This window comes from Mus caroli, unplaced genomic scaffold, assembly GCF_978045245.1.
Source record: "Mus caroli unplaced genomic scaffold, Mus_caroli_1 scaffold_9, whole genome shotgun sequence".
Classification (NCBI taxonomy): Eukaryota; Metazoa; Chordata; class Mammalia; order Rodentia; family Muridae; genus Mus; species Mus caroli.
The window spans coordinates 88,695,921-88,721,648 of record NW_028227264.1 but is presented as its reverse complement, the minus strand read 5'-3'; the positions used below and the strand labels follow the sequence as shown (position 1 = coordinate 88,721,648).

At 42.9% G+C, this 25,728-nt stretch overlaps 1 protein-coding gene across 4 annotated transcripts in view; it reads left to right on the top strand.

The window, feature by feature from the left end:
- Positions 1 to 25,728, top strand: part of Ano4 (anoctamin 4) — a 408,979-nt gene that overhangs the window by 62,397 nt on the left and 320,854 nt on the right. For 2 of the 4 annotated variants that reach the window (XM_021174227.3, XM_029482962.2), the window contains exon 1: positions 16,518 to 16,908. The exons of 1 other annotated variant lie outside the window; for it this stretch is intronic. The gene's annotated coding sequence lies outside the window, so the exon portion shown is untranslated. Of the gene's footprint in view, positions 1 to 16,517; positions 16,909 to 17,173; positions 17,366 to 25,728 lie in introns of those variants that run through there. One more of the 4 variants, XM_029482963.2, reaches the window with a different exon arrangement.

Sequence of the window (25,728 nt, the reverse complement as noted above, 5' to 3'; positions counted from 1 at the left end):
CACTGAGCCATCTCTCCAGTCCTAGGCTTTGGATTTTAGCTATACCTTTTCTAGCCTGACTGAGACCTTCAGTCATCCAGGCAGGTGGCAAACAACTAGATTATAATTTAATTAACCTATTTCCTGCTTGATGGAATTCTTTTGAATGCTGGCCACAACATAGTTAGAAAATTAAATTATGTCTAACTGTTAATTCTAATGACTGCTAGTAGTTGTTCTCCCACAAAGGACACTTTTTCTGATTCCCTTTCATAGATATAAGATTTGGAAGACTTTTAAAAAAATGACAGCATGTAACAAATGGTAGTTACTTTGTAATTACTTTCTTTTGGTTACTAGAGGATAAATTTAACCACCCATCATAGTTTCTCCTCAGCCCAGAATAGTCAGTCCCACTCAGTGGGTTGATCTAATTCCAACCCAAATGAAAGAAGTCACTGCTACTCACAGGAAGCTTAGTGTCTTAGTTAGGGCTTTACTGCTGCGAAGAGACACCATGACCAAGGCAACTCTTTATTTTTAATTTTTATTTATTTATTTTTTACTGGTTATTTTATTTATTTACATTTCAAATGTTGTCCCCCTTCCTGGTCTCCCCTCCACAAACCTCCTATCCCATCTCCTCTCCTCTTTGCCTCTAAGAGGGTGCTCCCCCACCCACCCACACACTCTCACCTCACCACTCTAGCATTCCCCTAGGCTGGGGCATCAGGTCTCCACAGGATTAAGGGCCTCCCCTTCCACTGATGTCAGATAAGGCAGTCCTCTGTTACATATGTAGCTGTAGCCATGGACCCAACCTTGTATAGTCTTTTGTGGGTGGTTTAGTCCCTGGGAGATCTTGGGGCTCCAGTTAGTTGATATTATTGTTTTCCCTATGAGGTTGCAATCCCCTTCAGCTCCTTCAGTCCTTTCCCCAACTCCTCCATTGGGGTCCCCAGGCTCATTGTGATAGTTGGCTGTGCGTAACTGCATCTGTCTTAGTCTGGTGCTGGCAGAACCTCTCAGGGGACAGCTATACCAGGCTCCTATCAGCAAGTACTTCTTGGCATCAGCAATAGTGCTGTGGTATGGTGTCTGCAGATGGGATGGATCCCAAGGAGAGTGTTCTCTGGATGGCCTTTCCTTCAGTCTTTGCTCCATTTTTTTTTCCAAATTTTTTAATTAGATGTTTTCTTCATTTACATTTCAAATGCCAGCCCCTTCCTTAGTTTCCTCTCCAAACATTTCCTATACCCTCCCTACTCCCCCTGCTCCCCAACCCATCCACTCCCACTTCCTGGCCCTGGCATTCCCCTATACTGGGGCCTAGAATCTTTACAAGACCAAGGGCCTCTCCTCCCACGGATGGCCGACTAGGCCATCTTTTGTTACATAAGCAGATAGTAACTCAAGCTCTGGGGGGTACTGGTTAGTTTATATTGTTGTTTCTCCTATAGGGCTTCAGCTCCTGACCAAGGCAACTTTTAAAAGATCAACATTAATTGGGGCTGGCTTACAGGTTCAGAGGTTCAGTCCATTATCATCAAGGCAGGAGCATGGCAGCATCCAGGCAGGCATGGCGCAGGAGGAGCTGAGAGTTCTACATCTTCATCTGAAGGCAACCAGGAGAAGATTGGCTTTCAGGCAGTTAGGATGAGGCTCTTATAGGCCATACCCACATTGACACACCTACTCCAACAAGGCCATACCTGCAAATAGTGCCACTCCTTGGGACAAGCATATTCAGGTCACCATACTTGGTCATAGGCAAACATGTAATTTCTTTAAGCTTATTGCAACCCGAAGATCTTGCTTCAGATCCTCATTATTTCCTGTTCCTCAGGTTGGGAACCATAGCACAGCCTTACTTGGTCCTTTTTCCAAGGTAGCTCATCTGTTCTCTCATCCTCTTGGGATTACATCGACCTGTTTACATGGGTGTACGCTTTGCTCTTTTTATATGTTTCATTGGTCTCGTCTCCTGTATCTTCTTGCTACTCTCCTCTCTTCTTTCTGGCCATCAGCATCCCTCCTCCTACTAAACTCATGCTTGGAGCTGGAGAGATGGCTCAGCAGTTGAGGGTGCCTACTGTCCAGAGTTCATCTTCCAGTACCCATCAGGAGGCTCACAACCTTAGCACTGGGAGATAGGATGGCTCTGGCCTTCAAGGGCACCAGCACTCAATTGGGCATACCCCCTTCTCCCATATACACACACTGAAAAAATGAGGTAACTCTGAAAAGAATCGACTTTGTTCTTCCCTCTACCCACTTTGAATGTGACACTTAGGAAGTACTCATTCTTTTTTTCCCTTTATGCTAATGAGTGGAGCTAATATTCTTCTTCCCCACTTCCTCCCAGTAAGGGCCCATAGTTAAATATCACCCTTTCCTCTGGGCATTTCCTAATGGCCATAATTAGCTTCAGTTATCAACTTGACACAAACTCAGAGTCACCTGGAGAGAGGAAAATCTCAACTGACAAACTGTCTCCACTACACTGGCCTGTCTCTGGGGGCATTTTATTGATCGCTAATTGATGTAAGAGGGTCCAGGCCACTGTGGTAGTGCTATTGTAAGCAGGTGGAGCTGTGTTATCTAAGAACGGTAGCTGAGCAAGCCAGGGGAAGCAAGCTTTGTAAACAGTGCTCTTCCATGGGTTTTACTTCAGTTCCTGCCTCCTGTTCCTGCTCTTACTTCCTTATTATGAAGTATATCCTCCTACAAGCCAAGTAAACCCTTCCTTCCACTAAGTAGGTTTGGCCAGGGTCTTGTCGTAGCAGCAGAAAAACAAACCTGAACACTAATTTACTGTCCTTTAGGGGCCTGTTTCTTTGCCTTCTGTGTCATAGCTTTTCAAGTATGTCTTCTATTTGTGAAATGTAGGGGAGAACATTTTATTTTCTTCAGTTATGACTGTTTCATTCAATCTGGGTACCACAACTTGGTTTCTAAGCAATGGCCAATGTTACTCCTCGAAACTCAAGTTTTCTCCCCTTTACTTCTTTATACTAACCAGGAAACACAAGCCATGCTCAGTAATTTGCACAGGTAAAGAGTTAATTTTAAGTTTCTTATTCATTTTCATTAGCATAAGTGAATGGGTTCCATATAACATACCCATCCAAGTATACAATGTGAACTATCCTATTGTCCCCTTTACTTCTCTGGATCTGTTTTCCTTTCCTGTTTGTCTCCTTTCAGTTCCCAGAGGGCCTCCTTCTACTTTATGGCCGTTTTTAAAAATCTAGATGGGGAAAATACTCAATGTGAAGATTTGTGGACTCTGAGATGAGAGAAGTTTCAGAAGGGAAGATACGGTCTACCTCTAAAAGCTCTGCAAGAAGCATAGCATTAAAATTCTTTCAGCCGTAGTCACGAAGCCAGAGCTGCTACTCACCAGATGTGCCAGCTGTCCTTCCCTTATCATGACAAAATACCCATGACAATCAATTTGAAAAATGGAGAGGACTCGTTTGGCTTAAATTTTTGGAGATCTCAGCCTATCACTGGTTGGGTGTGCTTCTTTTGGGCTATCGGTGAGGCACTACATTATGGCAGGGTCACATGGCAGAAGAACACATTAATTCTGTGGTAGCCAGAAACAAAGAGGGAGACAAGGGGCTAGGGTCTCCATATAACCTCTAGGGACCCAGCCACAGTAATCTGGGTTCCTTTCACCAGGTCCTACTTTCTAAGGTTTCCAAGCTTTCTAATAGTCCTGCAGGTCAAGTCATTGGCTTCTAGACCCTCAGGGGCATTCAGGATCAAATCTACAGTATAGCCCTTCCTCACTCAAGAAGACGATGCCCAGATGCTGCTGTCAAGAAGGCACACAAGTCTCTCACCTTGTCAAAGTGGCAAACAACACAAAGGTCGGGAAGATGATGTCATTTCCACCTTCTAAACTGCATTCAAGGGTAGTGTGGAATCGTTTCAGCCCCAGACTCCAGGAGTCTATTGATGAAGATCTTAGCTTGCCAGAGTTGCATGAGAGAGCAACTCTGGAGGAGTGAGGGATGGAGGGTAAACAGTGTCCAGGGCCTTCATCCTACCAGGCTGTGGGTACCTGCAGCAAATGCAACCTGACATTCAGAGCTGTGTGCAGCTTCATCACAGACAGCCACATTTTATAAAATCCCTGGTCTTATTGTTTGCAGAGCCACTGTCAGGCTCTGTGCATATTCTTGTCAAATGCATGAATGAATCTATGAATCCAACCCTGACCCAGTTCTCTCTCACCTCTGGCCATGACTTTAGCAGATGCAGCCTCTCTTAACTTCTGCTTCCCAGTGTCTGGCTGCCCTTGTGTCTCTATCTTAAAGCTATCACCATCTCAGACGAGGGAAGTGGGTGCCACCATACATCATGTCTACCTGCATACTGACCCCTGGGAAACAATAGCTAGCATCTCCTCTTACAGTGTACCCCTCCCTAACCCTTGCCTTATGTGTTATCTGTGCCTTCTCCTCTCTTTCTGTGTATATAGTGAACAATTCTCTTCTTTGAATAGTAGTTTACTTTCCGTTTACTCCACTCTGGTTAGAATTGAATTTGGTCAGCTATAGATATAGGTAAATCTCCTGTAGCCATTCCTCTCCTGCCCATAGTCTGGCAGGGATTCCCACGTGCTATTTTTTCTTTGCTAACATGTTTCCTGCCCCAGGCAGCAATACAAAGTCAGTTTAAAGCAGGGAAAGGCTTAGAAGGAAGGGAATTCTGTGATTAAAGAAATAGAAAATTAAACAAAAATAAATTGAATTGGCTATACTCACTGTGTTCTTGTTTGCTGGATCTTGATGATGTAAGCGCACCACTGGGGTGATCTGTGTCCAGAGGCCAATGACTTAGCCATGAGCCTACAGCACTATAGGAAAGCTTGGAAACCTTAGGAAGGAGGGCCCAGATTACTGTGGCTGTGTCCCTGGAGGGGATATGGAAACCCAGACCCTTCTTGTCTCTCTCTCTGCTTCCTAGCTACCACAAAATGTATGTGTTCTTCTACCATGTGACCCCCACCATGATGTAGTGCCTCACTGTTAGCCTCACTCTTTGCACACTCAACCAGTACTAGGCTAAGATCTCCAAACTCTAGCACTCAGTTTGTGGTGGTATGAAACATGGCTGGCTGACTGGCATGTGCATTTCTTATAGTGAGTCTTTTAAAACTTTTCTTCCTTTATGAGAATTCTTTGGCCATCTTTCCCCTCTTTTCTCTCTTCCTCCTTCCCCTTTCCTCTTTGCTACCAGATCCCTTACTCCTCCTCCTTCTCCTCCCATGTGCCCTTCTCTTCCTCCCTCTTTCTATTCTTCCTCCTCTTCCTCCTTCTCTTCCTCCTCCCATCTTCTTCCTCTGACTCCTTCCATCTTCTTTTCACTTCTTCACCCTGCCTCTTCTCTTCCTTTTCCTCTGCTTCTTGCACTATCCAGACCATCTGCATTTCTAAATGTACCTGCTCCATGAGACAATTGAAATTGCTTGCATGAGTGAGCGCGAGTGAGCACGCACATGCACACACACACACACACACACACACACACACACACACATAGTTGGGATTGGATAGTAAGTAGCCTTTCCACATATATGTGCGTTCATGTGTGTGAATGTGTGTATAAGTTTGTGTATATATATGTGTGTGTACGTGTGCTTGCAGACATGTGTGCATGAGTGTGTGCATGTGCAAGCTGGTGTGTATGCACGCACATGCATGCATGTATAATCACAAGAGGATACGAGCTCCCTCAGACGTGTAGTCTTTGCAGGTTGCCTGACTTGCTATGTAGGTTTCTAGCATCCACACCCTGGTTCTTACGATTGTGTAGCAGGTGCTGTCAACCTCTAAGCTTTCTCCCCAGCCCCCAGCCTTTAATTCAAGTGCTGAGTAGTTAGTCCTGTGTGCCTGCCCAGTTCCTCCATCAGCACTGCCCATCAGATTGCTCCTATGTTGTAACTCGCTCTCCTTGCTATAATCCTGTAATCACTAGTCTTCATTCCTGTTATTATACCATCTCAGTTTGAGTGAGTTGATAAGGATGTGCCAATCACTGTAGTATCACGCAGAATAGTTCCAATGCCATGAAAATCCTCTATGTTTTGCCCATTCACCCCTTCCCCAGTCCTTGGCAACTGCTGATCTTATTGTCTCCATAGCAGGGGTTGGGCAGTATGCAGGCTTTCACGCTGGCTTGTTTGGTAACAGCAATGTAAGATCCCTGCCCAGGCTTCTGTAGCTCCAGGCACGCATCGTTTCAGGGTGAACGATATTCTGCTGTCTTGACGGGCCACAGTTTATTCGTCCGTTAATCTCATAGTTACTTGGGAGTCCTGGCAATCGTAAATAAAGCTGCTGTCAACACTCAGGTGTGGACATGTTTTCAGCTTACCTGGGTAAATATCAAGGCACATCATCTCGGAACCGTATGAGAAGAGCATGTTCAACTTTGTAAGAATCTGCCAGACTCTCTTGGGAATAGCTGCACCCCCTCACACCCCTACCTGCAATTCAGATTTGTTTATGTTGGAAGCTCACAGAGCTTCCACAAGCTTATGAGTAGGAAAGACATCCTGGAAAGTTTCACTATATGAGCTAGTTTAATTGTATCACAACCCGAGCAGGCTGTGGTCCTTTAAAATGCTGGGTCTCCTTTCACTTCCCTGTTCAAAGAACAGAACTGATTGGTTGCAGAAACAGGAAGGGGCATTTCATGGCAATGGAGCCTACAGAATCGGCTCACTAACACCAATGGTCCAGTTTATTTACATTTTTTTTCTGATTGTGTGTCAGTGATGCTGGAAGGCTGGGGTAAGCAGGCATACTTCAACTCTCTGTCATCAGTCCATTCAGTCAGGGCCCTGACATACCATGGGTAAGTTTCTTTGCCTGTGACTTTAACTAGACTATCGAGAAACCCTTCTTTATAGGCTAATAGTCTTTGCAGCTGGCTCTGGGCACATGATTTTTATTTTCTCCAGTTCTTTGGAGGTATGGCAGCATGTTTCCTGTGAGGTAAGGGGAAGAGTGGAGGAAATTAAGTAAACCTGAGGCTGTGGGGGAGTGTCCACTGTCCACACAAACGGTTCCCTCTTTGCTAGAGTCACCTCTACAGTCACATCATTTCTTATAATGACACCCACATGGGGACACTCCTGGGTGGTTTGGGAACATCTCTCTATAGTGAAATTCTTCTTTCAAGTAGGTGGGGATCTTTTTACTCCCATCTTAAATCGTGGTAAGATTTCTCCAAGAGTTCCCTTCTGCCGGAGTCCACATCCAGGCAGTTCACAGCAGTGTGTGTAGAATGCTTCATTATTCCCAAGGTGCCTCCATTAGCTGGGTTAGCCTAACAGGCCAGAGGCTTCTAAGGAAGTATCCTTATGAATTCATGCCTTTGGTGTTTTATAAAAGAGAAGAAATTATAGATTTAATTTTTTAAAAAATGAGCTAATTATAAAATAGTTTGAAGGGGCTGGAGAGATGACTCAGCAGTTAAGAGCACTGACTGCTCTTCCAGGACCCAGGCTCAATTATTGGCACCTACATGGCAGCTCACAACTGTCTAACTCTCAGATCAGACACCCCCACACAGACATAAGTGCAGGCAAGATACCAATGCACATAAAATAAAACTAAATTATTTGAAAAGAATTTTTTTTCTTTTTACTACTTGGAGCCAAATTTACTTTTTTCTTTTGGCCAATCACATGCAAACCAGCTCCACAAGTATGCATTAAGCATCCATGTGTTCTAGGTTTCATGATCAGCCGAGAGGTTGGAAAGACAGGTAAGAGTCTCTTTGAACTTCTTGAAGACATGTGATCGAGCAAGGGAGCCAGATACACAGAGAAGCCAGGGCTTTTAATATCCATTTATTTAAGTGCTTCTAGAGAAATTTTCTCTCTGGGAACGTGAGGATGAATCAGTCTCAGGACCGGGACTTCCCTGTAGGGTAAGATTTTTTTTGTTGTTTTGTTTGTTTGTTTGTTTGTTTGAGTTAGGATCTCACTCTGTTGTCCAGGCTGACCTAGAACTGGCAGTGGTTCGGCCTCCCAAGTGTTGAGATTACAGGAATGTTTCACTATACTTGAAATGGTAATACTACTACATAATTAGTGCCAATGTAGGAAGAATGTTGGGTAAAAATTTTAAATGGTGAATAGAAATGCTTGTCTTGGGTCTTGGAGACTAGGAGTTTCTGTGGATGAGGGGACATGAAAGAGCTTTGACAAGACTCTAGGTGTTCTCACATGCCTGATGAGAGGGGACAACTGAGGAGTGACAGCAAGAGGAAAGGTAGGAGAGGGGACACCAGTTGGTCATCTGCCAGGGAAACTGCCATTTTGGACCCAGGGAACACTGGCAACCAGCCTGGAGCACTGGCTGAGTGGTGAGGATAGAAGAGAGAAGGAGGGGCATTCAGAAGGGTATGTAGACATGAAGGGCTAAGAAAGAACAACCCGAGACTGAAGCAGTTACACATGGAAGAGCAGCGTTGAACAGAGATCATCTTCTTTAGGTAACAGAGTCCATCGGGGTGAGTATGCATGGAAAAAAAACAGAAGTCAGAGGAAGAGTGAATTTTTGGGAGAAAAAGATGATTTTTATATTATGACTAGGAAGCCTTTCTCTTTTTAAGAAAAAAAAAAAAGAATCTTCCTATTTCCTGTGTCCTATGATGAAAAGTAAGTTCATATGCCTGGTTGGTAAATTACTATGCTATTGCTAATTGAAAATATTCTAATTGAAATGACCACTGGAAAGTAGCCCTCATACATTATACAGAATTGCTGTGGTTATTTATTTATTAGGCCGCCTCTAAGGCTGAGCTAATCAGAAAACAGGGATGCTGTACTCAGGCTCCAGAGGGTTCTGTGTAGCTCACCTTCGAGAGAGTTCCCTGGGAGGATAGAAAAATTACCTGGATTGCTGAGCTCCCGCAGAACTAATTGTTTTTGTCAATATTTCAGAGATCAAGGGCTGTACACATCATTCCCCAGGATAGGCTGGGACCAGAGCAACTTTAGCATAAAACAAGGATGGGAAAATATGAAAGAAGAATCCAGGGAAACTGCTGGTCTATTACGCAGTGATTAAGCACTCATTTGTGCTTAGTACATCAGTTGTGCAGACAAGAGTGCTGTGCTTGGTCATTTTTGTTCTCTCAGAGCCAGGAATTGCTATCTTGTTTGCAAAGGGCTCCTACTGCTGGATAGCATTTTAATATTTGTTGATCAGTGTCATAAATTTTTAAGTGTCTGTGTGAACTTGAGCATTGTGGCACTGTTCTGGGTTTTTAAATGAAATGATCTACAATATTTTAGAACTGCTCGATAGTCAAAGGTAATTTGAACTTTGTACCACTCTAAATAGCTAGGGAACACTTATGCAAACATTGGCCGTGGTATAAACGTTCGGGGGATGTGTGCTGAGTATGTATTTCATTTTGGACTCTCTCACTAAGGGGTATGAAGCAAACGGTCCTCACTACAGGAGAGTGTGCACAGAGGGTGAACATTCAGCAAGTCATCAGGGAAATACATCAGTTAGACAAATGTTATAAGGAAAATGGTGAGAATAACGTGCAGGCAAATGACTGGTGATGTGAGTGAAGATGTTTGGATGAAGAGATACCCCAAGATCTCAGGCAGAATGGTTTTGGGCAGAGAAAATTCTTACCAGACTCCTGGTAAGTTCAGGAAACAAGGTGAGGCCCGGCACTTGGGTAGATGCTGTAGTGTTAGAAAGAAAGGACAGCCTTTCCCCATCCAATCATGGAATCCTTATCAAATTCATAAATATAGTAGATATATGGATACATTATTATATATACATCATCATGTATTAATATATATATATGTATATATATATATATATATATATTATTTGTATCCCATTCCATTTGGCAATATACCAAAGTATGTATTATTATTTCTTTGTGTGTCTACATGTGGCTTAACACTCATATTTAATTTTCTGAGTCAGTGTGTAATGGAGACCAGGCTGATTCCAACCAAGCTTGCTGTGCAGCCAAGGCTGGCCTTGTACTCCTAATCCTCCTGCCTCCACTTCCTAAATGCTGGAATTATTGACCTGCACCCTCATCCCTGATTTAGTTTCATTCTAATTTATTTTAATTAATTACTTTATTTACTTACATCCCAAATGTTGCTATTCTCTTGGTCCCTCCTTCCGGTGTCCCCTCTCAGACTTCTTCACCCTGTCTCTTCCCCTTTGCCTCTGAGAGGGTGGTCCCCCATCCCTAGGCATCCCCCTTCCCTGGGGCATCAAATCTCTACAGGATTATAAGCATCCTATCTCACTGAGGTTAGACAAGGCAGTCTTCTGCTACATCTGTGCCAGGGGCCTCAGACCAGCCCTTGTATGTTCTTTGGTTGATGGCTCAGTCTCTGAGAGCTCCCTGGGGGTCACGGTTAGTTGATAGTGTTGGTCTCCGAAGAGGGCTTGGGTCTTAGAGACCAGGTCTACATAGGCAAGACTTGACAGAGGTTGAATCGGAGTCCCAGGCTTTCAGATTCTCCAGTTTATCCCAACTATAGAAGAACAGGCTTAAAGCCAGGCACTTGGAATGACTTCCGTGCTGAGTCATGGCTCCTATAGGATAACTGTCTGGACACATTTTGTGATGACTGATGAAATTTTAGTAGCAACAGCAACCATAAGACACTGGTGACAGTGAGCATGCCTACCGTTATGTGTTTATACAGCTTTAAAAAGCGTTTCACTCAGTGTTCAGTTCCTTACCTGTAGCTCAGAGAAGCCACATTATAGCAGGAGATAATTTAGGCTCTTTGAGGTTGAGATGGCACAGGGTAAGTGCTGGAACTTAGCTCTTCTGATTCTAATCCAAGGCTCTCTCCTTAAACCACAGAACTGTTTGGAGGAGGGGCTATTTATATATTGCTAATAAGCCCATGGTCCTGCAGACTTCCAGGAAAAAGGCTTGTCCTTCCTTCAAGTGCTTTTGACTGTAAGAGGCATAAAAAGTAGTCATTCATTCATCATGTAACATTGTGCATCAGATACTTAGAGCATCCATGGACCTCGGTAAATTGCTTTAAAGGCACTAATTCAGTATAATGTATTTACTATCTGTGCTTGTAACACAAGACTAAACAACACATTATGAACAAACAGAAGGGATTAAACCACATTGGGCAATTTGATGCCTTGACTAAAATGATGATAGTGAACTGGGCCTTAAAGAATGAGTAACAGGGTGTTTCCAGAGAGAGAAGTATGGATGGCTATTCTGGGAGAGTGGAGTACCACAACTGAGGCAGTAGTGTCCATGGGAACAGTAAATAAGGATGTGTAAGGACAGCATGCAATATAGGGTAAATAACAATGGGAATGGATGCTGGAAGTGTAAACCGAGGCCAGATTGGAGGGGGGCCTCAATTCCATGTTTAACAGCTACTGTATTTGGTCCAACCTGCTAATGACAATAGGGAGGCTAGCTTAGAACAGGCAAGAGATTGGAGACCATATTAATAATTAACAGAGAGGATGATGCCCCAAATGGGTTGTCAGTGTTGAGACTTAAAGACGGATTGCAATGTAGACACTTCAGTAAGAGTTTAGATGTACACACTCCTTTTTCTGACATGTGTGCCTGTGTGTGTAGACCCCCTCCCTTCCCCCTCCCGTCCCTCTCCCTTTCCCCCTCTCCCTGTAATATTGGCTTCTGTACACTCAGCCTAGCTCTCTGTCACTCTAGGTCAGACACAGATTTACTTTACTGTCTTCCAAAACAGGAGGAAAAGTGAGCAGGCTGAGATCTTCATGAATTTTTTTTTCCTGTATGGTTTGATCTCTGACAATCCCAGGGGATCTTTCTGGCTTGAGAAATGCTGAAAGCAAACATCTTTCAAGACTTGGATGCTCTGGTTGTGAGCCTCAAATGCCTCTTACGTATTCAGAACTGGTGTTGACTATCTGAAAGCCTGCCTACTAAGTGCTTTGGGAAATCATCCTCATCCAGGTAGTGGCCCTTAGTAGGCCAACATTTTCCCTCTGCATTCCAGACCTCCCACAGGAAGCAGAAGGACAATTTAGCTATGAGAAATGGGACTTGAGAATTCATGTCAATCCCACACGTTTTCTGGAGTATTCTTTCCTTTTATTTGTCTAGTGATTGCGAATGACTCAGTCTGGCTTGATGTGAAAAGCTAGAGTCCAAATTTATTGAGAAAATAAATCAATAAATGTACATTATTTTCCTTTTAAATTATGAGCACGATTTTTTTTTTACTGATGCACAAAAGGTTTACATTTAATCTCTGAAGTAAAATGAGCTTTTCTATCTTGCTTCCCTGACTGAGGTGACAGACAGTATGGGGACGGATCCCCTTCACAGCCACATGGATTGAGTCAGAAAACATTCCTGAAGGCTTTTGTGTACACTTACTTCAGGAAGCGTCTCAAGGCCAGTCTGATTGGCCATGTTCTGGATTAGCTACATAGGCAGTCTCCTTTCACCATCGCTGTGTGAACATACTCGAATTTTAGCAATGGACACATCAGGTGTGAAAGACACATGCCCCTAGTGTTAAGCCCAGGACAAAAACCAGATTAGCAAGTGACTAGTACCTTTAGACAGAATGGTCACCTTATGTAAGTTATAACAGCTATGAAAACCATCAGATGGAAAAAACTGGTTTTTAAGTTTCTCTGATTCTTATGTCTCCTTTAATAATAGGTCTTGGTGTTAAAAAATGGAATTAGGGGTCTAGGGAGATAGCTCAGTGGGTAAAATGGTTTGCCATCCAGGCATTAGGACCAGAGTTGAATTCCCATATAAAACTGGACTTTTAGCATGAATGTATTTAGTCCCAGTGCTTATAAAGGGAGACAGGAAAATCTCTGAGAGGAATCAGACAAGCTAGCCTGGTAAACATAATAGAAAACAAATCCAGAAAAACAAAAACAAATAAAAAACCAAACCAACCAACCAGCCAAACAAACATACAAACAAAACCCCTGCCTCAAATAAAGTAGATACAGCCAGGGCCAGATCTGAGTGTATTTGTCAGGGTTCTCTAGAGTCAGAATTTATGGACTGTATCTATACATTAAGGAAAATGACTGGAATGACTTAGAGTCTGCAGTCCAACTAACCCTAAAACAGGCAACTGTGAATGGAAAGTCCAAGAATCTAGTAGCTGCTCAGTTCCACAGGGTAGTTGTTTTAGCTGGTCTTCTGTCTAAGCTGGAATCCTGAAGAAGTAGGTTCCAACAGATGAGCTGGCAGGTAAGTGCAAGCAAGCTGAGAAAAGGAAGCCTTCCTTCTTCCATTCTCCTTATGTAGGCCTCCAGCAGAAGGCCTGATCCGCATTAAAGGTATGCACCACCACACCTGGATCTAAGCTGTTCTTTACATGGAACCTGCTGTGCTCCAAGCTGGCCTTGAATTCAAAGATCTGCATGTCTCTGTCTCCTGGGATTAAAGGCATGCACTACCTTGTCTAAGCATTTCATGGCCAGACCACTGGGCCTCAAGATCTGGATCAAAAATGTGTATCATCCCATGTTAAGAACTGGATCAAAAGCCTCAAGATCTGGATCCCAGATGTGCCCTCCATTTCTGAACTGTACTTCATTCCAGATACAGTCAAGTTGACAACTGGAAAAATAGCCATCACACTGGGGTTGCCCTTTGGCCCTCATGCATGCCGCAGTATGTAGTATCTTTATTCACACACAAATTGTGAACACACGTGTACGCAGAATTATACAGCCATTTACCCTTGTAAAAGAAGACTTTAAAAAAAAAAAAAAACAACCTTTTTCTTCTTAAGCTGGTTACCAAAGGTCGGCCTCAACTTTACTGTTTCCACCCTGGTTTTGAAAGACTAACCTGGAAGAATCTTTATCTCTGGTCTTTTAAAGCATAATCAGCAAGTTTCCTGAGAGATGATTTCCAGAAAAAGTGATTTTTTTTTCTTTTTAGACAAATGGCTTATGTAGGTACCAAATTCAACTCAGAGAAAGTTAGTTCAGCATAGCTAGAAGTCTTTAAAAAGAAGGCATCCAATCATGCTCTGTTAGACATTGAGCAAGATTCTTCTTGGCCGATCAAATGGCCATTCACAAATATTTTTGGGGAACCTATGACATGTTAGGTATTGGTGAACAAGGCACAGTGCGATACCTCCAGTTTCTGTTTGTGTGTACAGTACAAAATCCAATGTTGTTTGTTGCTGTCTGAAGCTGAGTAATTTCTATTATTATTTGAGAGAGAGAGAGAGAGAGAGAGAGAATAGAGAAATGACCAAACTAAAAATTAATTACATTTGAGTGACTACAATACCAGTTTCATTGACCTAATTGCCATATAGATTGTACAATTATTTAATCTACTAGGCAATTTGTATCTCTGCAAAATTATCCCTTTTCATGCTTCATTATCCTCCAACAGAGTCAAGGTATTGAATCTGTTTCATAAACAGAATTAATCTCAATTACTCAGGAGCTTTAAATAATACTCTCTTTAAACTCGTTATTTGCTATGCTGACCATGTTTTTGTCACATTAGGAGCATTCTGCTAAAGAACATCAAAAATTGGGTTTTGAAAGTGGACCAGAGAGATGGCTCAGAGCATAAGGTGCTTGCTGCAAAGCCTGACCATAGGAGTTCAATTCCTGGGACCGGCACGGTAGAAGGAGAGATCTGCCTGTCACAAGCTGTCCTCCGTACATGTACAGTGGGATGTACGTACCTACCATCCCCCACTGGTAAACAAAACAATTAAATATAATAAAGTTTATTTGCACAGTGGTGTTTTGCAGGTAGGTGCGGCTATAGAAAACGCTCCACGACACGAGTTCAGAGCCTGAAGTCCACCCTCAGAGCTTGATTCACCTGAAACACATTTTTAAAGTATGGTTTCTGCCTTGGCCACAATAGTAGTGTCTCAAGAGGAGATTTAAGTTTGCCTGTGAGACTGTACATTTCTTGAAGGCAAGGAGCCTCTCTCTGCCCTTTATGCATGTTTGCTGGTTTGAGTTGGGCTGAGATGAAGAATAAAGCAGCATTTGAGCGTATGGAGTTCACGTCTTTAGTGTACACGATGCTGAGCATCCTTTGCCTCCTCGTATAAGAAACTTCACTTTGTAGGGAGGAGCTGGGGGGGGGGGGCGGACTGGGAAGAGGAGAGGGGCTGATACTGGGATGTAAAGTGAATAAACACATTAGTTAATTAGGGAAAGACACTTCATTTTATTATGCTTGCCTTTGATGTGGAACATTTTTGTGGCCTCCTGCTATGCTTCACTCTGAAGCCCAGCTAACTGCTTGGAGTGTATCCCCCCATCTTTAAAATAATTAATTAATTAATTAACATCCCAAAGGCTACCCCCTCGAAGTCCCCCTCACAGAGTCCCTCTCCTTAAGCAGTGATCTTCCGGCTCCTCCGTGTCAGGCTGCAGTTTGCCCATGGCTGGAAGGCATCACAGAATGTCCAGCCTCTAAGAGAAAAGAGAGCTATAATTAGAAACACAGCATCACATAAAAACACAGCCTCCTATGTACTCCTGACTGGAGAAGGGAATTGGTTCTTCTGCTAAGAAAGTAACCTTAAACAGTCTTCCAAAGTTAGAAAATCTGGAATTTTCCCTCTGACCTCTCACTAAATTAGCATTTAGCCTCAGAGAACACTTTCTGGTCCAATTTCATCATCCAAAACAATCACAGCTTAAGATGTATGCCTCCAGCTTTCCAGGTGCAACATGATACAAGAATGGTTTTAGAAAAAGACAAATAGTCAAAGTGTAGAGTTATTCTTCACCGACCATGAAGGCCTGGGCTCCTTTCTGTTAGTGTAAATTGTGGTGTCTCGCTTTAGTGCTTATAAATTAATACTGTTTGCCTAGAGTACGAATGTCCTGTCTTAAATCATGGGTGATTTAAGAGTCGTCAAAGGGAAACATAAACTGTCCTTAGAAACTTAGATTGAACAACATCTCTATAAAACACCACATGGAAAGTTAATGAAGAGAGATGGACGGGTCAAATTCCTGCAGAGACCTTTAATCCTTTTCTGTTTAAATTTTTCCCATGATTGTGGAAAGCCCTATTCCTGACTCTCTCAACCTACACTCCCGTCATAGAGAGGCACAGGTCCAGAGTGCCATTTTTGAACTGGTGGTGACCTTGTGGAGGGTCCTGTCAGAGCTGTCTGATGTGTGAGAAGTCACTAGCCAAGACTCACGTCCACTCTGGCTTCCTGCAGAAAGAGCGTGGTGGTGGTGGTGGTCTGTCTTGGGAAGTTGCTGAGTGGCCCACATAACTATTGTGCTTTGGGAATTGACAAACAGCAAGCAAATATTAATGGAGACTGGGGAGAGGGCAAGCTGCCAATCCTGCCAAACTTCTGTTGCTGGCAGGGAGCTGTCCTGCAGCTCCCAGGACTGCCTGTCATCTGCACTCTCTTGTCACACTGACAACAGCCCCCTGGTTAGGCTGATTGGTTGCTGGCAATAACTGATATGGAATACTGATGTGTTCACCGGCAGTTCCTTCCACTCCAAAGAGGCTCCTTCCCTACCCCAAACCTTGCTTTCCAAAGCCTAGCCTGCTGCCCCCGCCCCCCTACCCCATGCCGCCCCTGCACCCGGTGGGGAGGACCTGTCCTAGGAGTGATGCTCTGAGACTGTGGTGAAATTGGTCCCCGGCTGGCTGCTTTCACTCCGGCTTGCTTGCTCTCCGGAGAGTCCTGTTCCAGACTTCTCGGGGGTTTTACAGCACAAACAACTGCATGCGGGCTGGAGGGGAGGCGGAAAGGACTTGTGTGTGGAGGGCTTTGCTGCCTCCCATCACTTTGCCGAGGTTCGCGGTGAATTTCTGTCTACCACAGACACCGAGGAAGGATCCTTTCTCCTTCTGTTGACTCTTTCTATTTTTATGGTAAGTGCTTGCCTTGAATGAGCTGTTCTGCTGCAGTGAACGGATTGCTCCTTCTCTTCCCGGCTTGCCTTAGTGACCTTCCTTCTGCATTTCTTCCGTTCTCCTGGTCGCTTTTTTTTCCCCTGGAGGGACCCAGTGAACTGAAATGCCTGGGGTCATTTGTCTGCATAGTCTGTCTTTGATTTATTTATTTCTTCATAAGCCCGAGCCCTCCGGCTATGACAGAAACCTAAGTGCTAGCTCTCTTTGTCCTTGAAGCAGTAGCTAGGCAAATGTGTTCTCCACGGCAAACTGCAGCAGTGTGCAGGGGATCTGTGCAGGCTGGCTGATAGATTCCAGCGAGAGAGGGATTCCTCAGCATCCTAAAGGGGTACCCCCTCAGAACCTGGAGGGACCAGAGGCGACTTGCCACATGCCAAAGACTTCCATCTTCCCGGCTGAACCCGGGCACACACGTGTGAGTTATGTCAGAGTCTGTATGGGCAGCTGTGCTTTAAACATCTGCTGGTGGGTCCAGAATGGCCCCGTGTCTGACGGGGTTTACAACTTGGGCAGGAACATTAGCAGCGAGAGGAATCCTGCGCTGGGAAGACAAGTAGATTGCATGACCTCATCGCTTCTGAGTCTCAGGGCACCCAGGTCTGCAAACCGCGTTGTGGAGCTGCTTCTTGAGAGGGTGGTGGGGAGGGACAGTAAGAACATTGTTTTTGGAGTTGACAACATAGTTTCATCTTCCTGCTGAGAGATAAAAGCTCTGAAGCTATTGGAATGATTAGACTTTTCCAAGAGAAAATAAGCAGCTTTCCAAAAGAGACCATGTGCATGGCAGGTTAATTATTCCGTGGCAGGCTTCTAAATGTTCTCATTTCCCACCTGGCATCCCAGGTTGGCTGTAAAGAACTCTGCAACTTGAAAAGTCTGTTACTGGATGCCTCAGGGAGCCCAAAGGAAACCCAGAGTATGTCTGGAGTCTCACCTTGCTGAACTTGTGCACTGCAGGAGTCCTTCTGTATAGGGAATCTTTCCTTCCTTCCTTCCTTCCTTCCTTCCTTCCTTCCTTCCTTCCTTCCTTCCTTCCTTCCTTCCTTCCTTCCTTCTTTCCTTCCTTCCTTCCTTCCTTAGCACAGAATTATGTTGGTCAAAGCAAATGATAAGTTTCAAAGCTGTCATTCTCCTTCATTTTTAAAAATAAGTTTTGGATTGAATATTGGTTATATTCTCATATATGGGAATTTAAACTCTAGGGGAAAGGTGCCCTCAGGTATAATTTAGCCTTCAATCCCTGTGGGGGATTTTTTGTGAGAAGTAATGGGGTGACATTTCTGATTGGTCCTCCTTGCTCCTTGGGAGTTTGGAGTGTGAAGTTTGGGGGCTGCCTTGCCCTGTTACACTACTTATATTTCTACTGTCTGTGTATTTTTCTTAAACTAGTCCTGGTGACACATGCCTTTATCCTGTTTCCTGGGTTCAAAGTGGATACATTTTGGTGTTTTGTTTGCACTCGGTATTTTAGTGATTATTATATTTTGTTTGTATTATTTCTTGCATTAAAAAACTTGAAAGCATCTATTTAAATAGCTTGACTATTTAGATGTTTCCATGACCCCTCCAAATCCATTCAAATGCAAATGGTGGTGGTGGGGTGGGTTGTTCTTGCAGACTACAGTCTGTATCCTTAAATGATGTTGGAAAGACTTCAGAGGGGCTAGGGTTATAACCCTGCTGTCTATTCTTTCCTACATGGAACCATGGTTCATGGCAATATTGGGATGTGCCTGGCAGACTGCTGTTTCCAGCTCTTTACTATGAGTAATCCCCACTCCACCTGAAAGGAATTTATTGAGGGTTTGGGGCTGGCAGTTTGTGGTATTCATTGGGAATGGAAAGAGTTAGAATCATCTTAGGTATCTTGGAAATAGCCTCTGCACTTCTCACACTCAGGCAGTTTTCTATGCATCTAAAAGAGATTTCACTGTAATTAGCAGCAACGTTAGCTTTAAGCAAAGTGATCCCCTGCCTTGCTTTGTATTGTTCAATGGATTGTTTCTCTAACTAATCAGAGTCATATATACACACACATATATAATGTTAATATATGTGTGTGTCTATGTGTGTATGTATAGATATAAATACAGATACATATATATGCACATATGTATAAACATATATAAGAGTATATACAGATGTAATTTTTATTTTTGATATTATGGTCACATAATTTTAATAGTTGTTGCAGCATGCTTAGGGAATTGTAGGAAAATCCCTAAGATACTCTCTAGCATTCTCTAGCAAGCCCTGTGTGTGTGTGTGTGTGTGTGTGTGTGTGTGTGTGTATTAAGGATCTCCTCACTTTCTGCACGTCACTCACTTCCAGACAATGCCTTTGGGGATTGTGTTGAATCAGGGTCTTTTTGTTTCCCAGCAGGCTGTCGTATTAATTCCTTTGCAGTGTCTCCACAGAGAAAAGTACCCCAGGAACTGACAAAGAGCTGTGCTGAGTGGAGCCTGTATCCTCAGTGTGATGAAGTCACCGCAACATTTTGAGTGTTATTTCACTGCTGAGCAACTACAGCACACTAACTTATTTCAAAAAAGGTCTCAAATCCCTAGACTGGAAGAGATGCAGTTATTCTTTCTTTTATGCTCCTTAATTACAGCCTCCATCCAAACCTGTCTTCCACTATTTCTTTGGGTAATATTTTAATTTGAAACCTGCCCCTTATATTGAGAATCAAGAGTCTCCATTTTTATTCTTTTGCTTCCTGTACTCTGTCTTTCCTGCTTCAGCTATCCACGTTTGAACACATATATGTGGACACTGAATATACATATGTGCACACTGAACACAGACTCAGTGACAATGAAAACTGTGGGACAAACAGAGAAGTTGCAGCTTCTCGTTTGGTAACGAAACTGCAATTGTTCAAACTATAATGTAACCAAGAGATGAAACTCTGCATTAATATACATATCACCTCATGGCTCCGCAGGTTTTCTTGTCATCAAATCTATTTTCCATAGTTGATTACCAAGGGACCATAAATAGCATCGCTTTTTCATGTTAATTAATGGGACTCTAGATCTGCCTAGGTTGGACTGCCTTCAATTTTTGACATGTTTACTGTGTGAATGTTTTTATGTTAATCAAGAGAGTTTGTGAGTGATACAAAACTCATTTGATTGTAAGATCCAGCCTGCATTTGGAAACCGAATTAGCCACATTGCGAAGTTGGCTGTATTTTTCTTTTCCCTTTTCAATATTATTAAGCCAGTTCTTTACCATCTTCCCATGAGCTTATTTTACAGAGTAAAGGGAGGGAGGTACAACTCCCACATCAGCTTCCTAGAGGGAAGACTGTTTCTCAGACGAGAATCAAAACCACTTCTCCCACTAGCCATGGTGATCTACTTAGAAAGGAACTCACTATTCCATTGGCAGCACAGACGGATTGTATAAAATAGGAGAGATGCTTCGTGAGCTGTGTCAGGGACTGGGTTTCAGATCTGTGTTACCCTACTGAATTTAGGACTACAGTCCGTAGATCAGCCTCCTAGGGGAGGAAAAAAAACACATTCTCAGTAGAATAATAATCCATCCAGGCTGTCACAAATGTTTATGTTGCAAGTTTTACATCTTGGGTGGTAGCAGGAGATGGCAGAACTTTGGAAAAGAACCAACTCACATCCCCAAAATAATGCAAGATGAAAGGGGGAAATTCTTCCCTATATTTAGCATTTGGTTCTCCAGTCAGACCGTTGTTAGTTAGGGCTGAAGAACCAAGGAACTTTTCAAGCATATCATGATGGGTTTTGTGGACCTTCTTGCTATTAGAAGTCTTTAATCCTTCATCGTGTAGCTTCTGAATGCCCTTTTGGCTTGTGTCAGCTGGTAGCCTTTCTCACTTATATTGTTCTTGTTGACTCTCCGTGGGGTATGCTCACAAGTGGTGGAGAGGGAGCAAGTAGAGAAGACTGGAGGTCAGAAATGATCTAATTGTATAAGCATGTCTTTAGGATCCATCTATTCTAGACCTTTCCACTGTCTATGTGACTCAAATTCTGTATCTGTTATCTTAGGCTTGGCCAGGTCTGAAGATGCCAGGCAGCTTAGTCATGAAAAAAATGTGATATATTATTTCCATTTATTCATTATTAATTAGATGGACATTCTTGATCCGTATTTGGCCTTCCTGAAGGGGGTGGGCTGCACATTCTCTTGACCCTACACAGTTCTCAGAACTCACACTGATGTGGCCATCAGAATGCCTCAGGTCAGGATGAAAATAATGACCTGTCATGACCAGGGCTCAGCTGTGATCACTTGCTTACGCTGGGGCACTTGGAGGAACATCTAACCTTATTTATTTATTTATTTATTTATTTATTTATTTATTTATTTTTACAAGTTAAGGAAATAGAGCCATTTCTTGAGGTTAGAGATCTACTAAGCATTCTGGCACTGTAAAATTAGTGCAAAGTACATTTATTTACTTACTGGGAACCCTGCTCTATTTCTGGTGTGGGACCTCTTCCACAATACCCAGCTGACATTTAACTCTGTCATTCATTGCTCACAAAACTGCTTTGTGTCAGCTAACTCATTGGTGACCATTATGTTCGGCCTCACTCAGTGCAGATTACGTAGCTGTACCAGTCAGCGTGAGTCACATCAAGCAAATGTTTATGGTAATTTGTTCATGCTTGTATGGTTAATGCTTTTTTCTTATTATTGAAATTTTGCTTTCTTTATGGACATTTAAAGAATTTTACAAACACTATGATTAGGGATTTTTTTTTCTCTGCACTTACATTATTTAAGTGATTCTGTCTGTTTATGGGTTGATTCCTTTGTGCATTTATGAATTTGTTTAATATTTACTGTGCATATGCTATGTCCATCCTGTGTGCAGCAGTAGACACATTACAGAAGCATCCACATAGGGCCATCCCCCTTGCAGGGCCCTGTCTACTCAGGCCTCACATAGCTCACCCCCTTTTGATTCTTAGCCTGTGTTCTCCTTGCTGTCACATCCCATTCCTAAGAGAATCCAGTTGCTTGGGCAGTTTGTACCTTTGCTTCAATCACTGAGAATTTCTTTTCATAAAAAGAAATCTTTGCTCTTATTGTGACATGTGTCTTGCTGTTTTCCAAAGTGCCTGCAGCTTGTAATTTTGTTACCTGACTGACTGAAAGAGATTAATTAGTGAAATTGGTTTATGCTGTTGCCATGTGGTGACATGACAATTCCATTCTTTGGAAAACCTCACCTGTTCCCTAGGATCCTGAGTTGACAGCGTGGGCGGGTCAGCATGTATGGAGGTAAGTCTCCTTGCTTTCTAACCACACTCCCCATAATGCTCAGTGTTGTCTCCCTTGCTTGCCATGTTCTGAAGCAGACATGGGATGTTCCCAGATGATTTGCAGTGCTTAGCAATGTTAACTGTTCTGACTTGCCCCCGTGCCTTTGCACATGCTCTGCCTTCTGCCTAAAATGCCTCCCTCTTTTTACAGTAAACTTTGAAGGCACATTTAGTAATTGTCTCCCAGAAATCCTTTAGATGGCATCCTTATTAAGTCCTATTGGCCAGATCTGATCTAACTGGCTCTCTCCTCCTCTTGTATCCATCAGCAAGAAGATCTCTTAGGACCTTACAAATTGTAACAATCTCTTCCTCTCCTCCTCTGTTTCCCTCTGTTCTCTCCTCTCCATTTTTTCCTTGAGTGTGGGCACTACACTTTCATCTCTGTATCCCAAGTTTTAGCTTAGTAATTTTAGTAGGATAAATACCAAGAACTCTGGGGAAAAAAAGGATAGGGAATAACCATGAAAAACCTGTGGCAGCATCCTATCTATGTAGAGAAGTTAATTTATAACAGTGTGGCTGCATGGCTCACAGAGAAAAGGCTAAAGAGACAGAAAGGGATCTGGATGTAGTCTACTCAAAGTTCTATGGAAAACCCTCAAAATGCCTTTGCTTCCATAGGAATTTAACTAATGTAAATGATGAGGATAGATTGAGTGATCTCTACAGGCAAAACCATTGCTTTAGGTGCCAAGAAAGGAAACAAACAAACAAAGCATATAACCCCTGTCCTTGGAAAGGTTATAAATGAGTAAGGCTCAGCCTGGTATAAATCATCTAGCTTCGAAGTAGATGATTAGAAGTAGATAAATAGAACAAGTAGATAAATAGAACAAGTAGGCCATGACTTGCAGATATGGCAGAAGAGAGGGGATTCCAGACAAAGAGTGGGTGGAACAAAACCTTAGGCATCCGAGGGAGTGTATCAATAATCAATGGTTTTGGAAAGAGTCAGAAAGGGGGCAATGGGAACAGTACTGTTCGGTCTAAACATATTACTTTTGCCTAATCAATGTTTAGAAAAGTCAACTGTGGATGCTTTTGAAATATCTTTGACTATAAGATATGGCCATGCATCCTAAGAGATACACTTTTCACCCATTCCTTTTGTCTTGGGGTACACCCTGGCAGTCAAAGTCTTCACAAAGAATCAGGCTTGCTGGCCCAGGTATGTAATTTCATCCAGCCAAGAGCCTTAGGCAGGAGGACCACAAGTTTAAAACCTACCTGGGATACAGAGTGAGTTCAAGATCAGCCTGGGCAACCTAGTGAGACCCTGTCTCAATATAAGAAAGCAAGAAGAGCACTATAAGTATGGTTTAGGATCAGAGGGTGTATGATGCTCTGGGGCTCAAGTTCCAATACTGCAAGACAAAAATCATGGCAAGAAACTAAGCCAGAAAAATCTAACCTAAATCAATCATTTAAGACCTAGAGAGAATTTTGGATTGAGATCATTGGGGTGTTAATTAGCAAACCATCTAGCCTTTGAGAAGCTTCATGGGTCCATTGGCATTTTATTGCTAATAACACAGTTATGTTTCTTTTTCCTTTGGCAATTAACTTTCTGCTGTTACAAGGGATATGATCACTTTGTGAACCAGTGGGGTATGCATGCATAAGCTAGTTTTCATGTAGGTAAAAAAGTGGCTTAGAAAATTGTATTTGTAATGGATTTAGTTCATCCCCTGAGCATGATTTCTGTCATGCTGTTTTCCTTCCTCTCACAGAAGCAGTCAGTGAGTACATTGGTGAGTCTTAATGCTTTGGAATTGTCTCTGGCCAGGTGACGCTCTTCCTTGGAAATTAATCTAAACTCATTAAAGAATTTGGAACAGTATATGTAAATACCTTGGCTAGACCATGAGAACAAACACATTTTGTTTGTAGAGTAAGATGAATCAGAGAAGTTCATGTCTTTCAATCCTCTGTTCTTTCAGTCCACTGGTGTCCTTTGGACCTTTTAACTGTGTTCTGGGCAGAAGAAGCAACTGTGAAAACTGTCAATATTCTGTCTTCAGGATCGAGCATCTGAAGGGAGTGGTGGGAAGGAACAAAAAAGTTCTTTAGGAAAAATGCAGTTGATCGGAGAGGGATTCGTGATGGAAAGAGAATGGGTGTGTTTGCCATGGTGTTCATGCGTGGTCTCCTTTGTGTTTTTCCTTCCTGTACTGTCTTAACTGGATCTCCTGGCAGTGCCAAACATACCCAAAGGAAGTAAGTTGTGGGAGACATGGTTCCGTTTGACTCACAGTTTCAGAGGTTTCCAACTCCACGGCTGTGAGGCTGAAGGAAGACAGTGATCACATGATAGAGAGGGGACAGCAGCTGACCTCATGGAAGCTGGGAAGCAAACAAGACAGACAGGAAGTGTTCCCAGTAAGACTGACCCCTCAGAGGTATGTTCCCAGTGCTGTACTTGCTCTGAGGAAACACCACACAAGATAGAGCATCTAGTATAAGCTCAGCAGGGATTTGACTATTGCTGGAGCTCAGGTGTCTATCAATCACTGGATCTACTAAGCAGAGAGTGAACCTTCAGCTCATGAGTCTCTTGCAAAACACCTCACATACAAATTGTACATAAATTGTACATTGTGTTTGGTTTGTTCTTAGTGTGTTGCTTTTACTTATTTGCATTTTCTTTCAACTAATTTTTCAGAGTTTTGTGGACTTGCCCCCGCCCTGTGAAATCATTAGGCTATTCTGATAAGATTATAACCAAAAAGGTCGTTCATTCTTAAAATGGTTAAAAGAAAAAGTACTGTGGACTTCAAAGCTCATGTAAAGCCAGATCTAGATGAAGACAGAGTGGGCTTTCCCTTTGCTTGAGTCTGAGAAGGTCAATTTGGTGGGTTATCCTGAGAGAACTGGGGAGCTGTGATCACAGGAGCTACAGTCCTCAAGAGGGAAGATAACCATTGATGTAGTGCAGACCACTCAGAGATGGAGATGGGAGGGAGCTAGCAAATGAACCCACAGAAAACTTAGCAAGGAATCTACCTGTGGGAAGGGAACAAGAGCAGAAAGTATTATAATAGAGGTGGTGAGATGTGTGGGGATGCCAAGGGAAGGGAACAAGGGCAGAAGGGTCTTAATACAGAGGGTGAGACATGTGGTATGCCAGTGAGCAACATTTACAGCAACAGGTTCTGCTGGCTGGAACATCTGGGTGAGTTGATTAATGGGAATGATGCTTTATATGTCTGGATCTCTATGTTCTGCATAATCACTAATTCAGTACCCACATTTTATTCTACTTCAAGAATGCTTTCAGTCAACAGTTTCTCCCTTGTTTCTAAAGAATTAAGATTTAAAAGGAAATCTAGTAATAGAGAGCTCAGGCTCTGGCAAAGACAGTCTGTTCCCACCCTGGCTCTGTCACTCACCTTTGGATCTTGGGCAAGTGGCTCCATTTCTTTGTGCACCACTGTCATCGATTCTAAGAATGGGCAT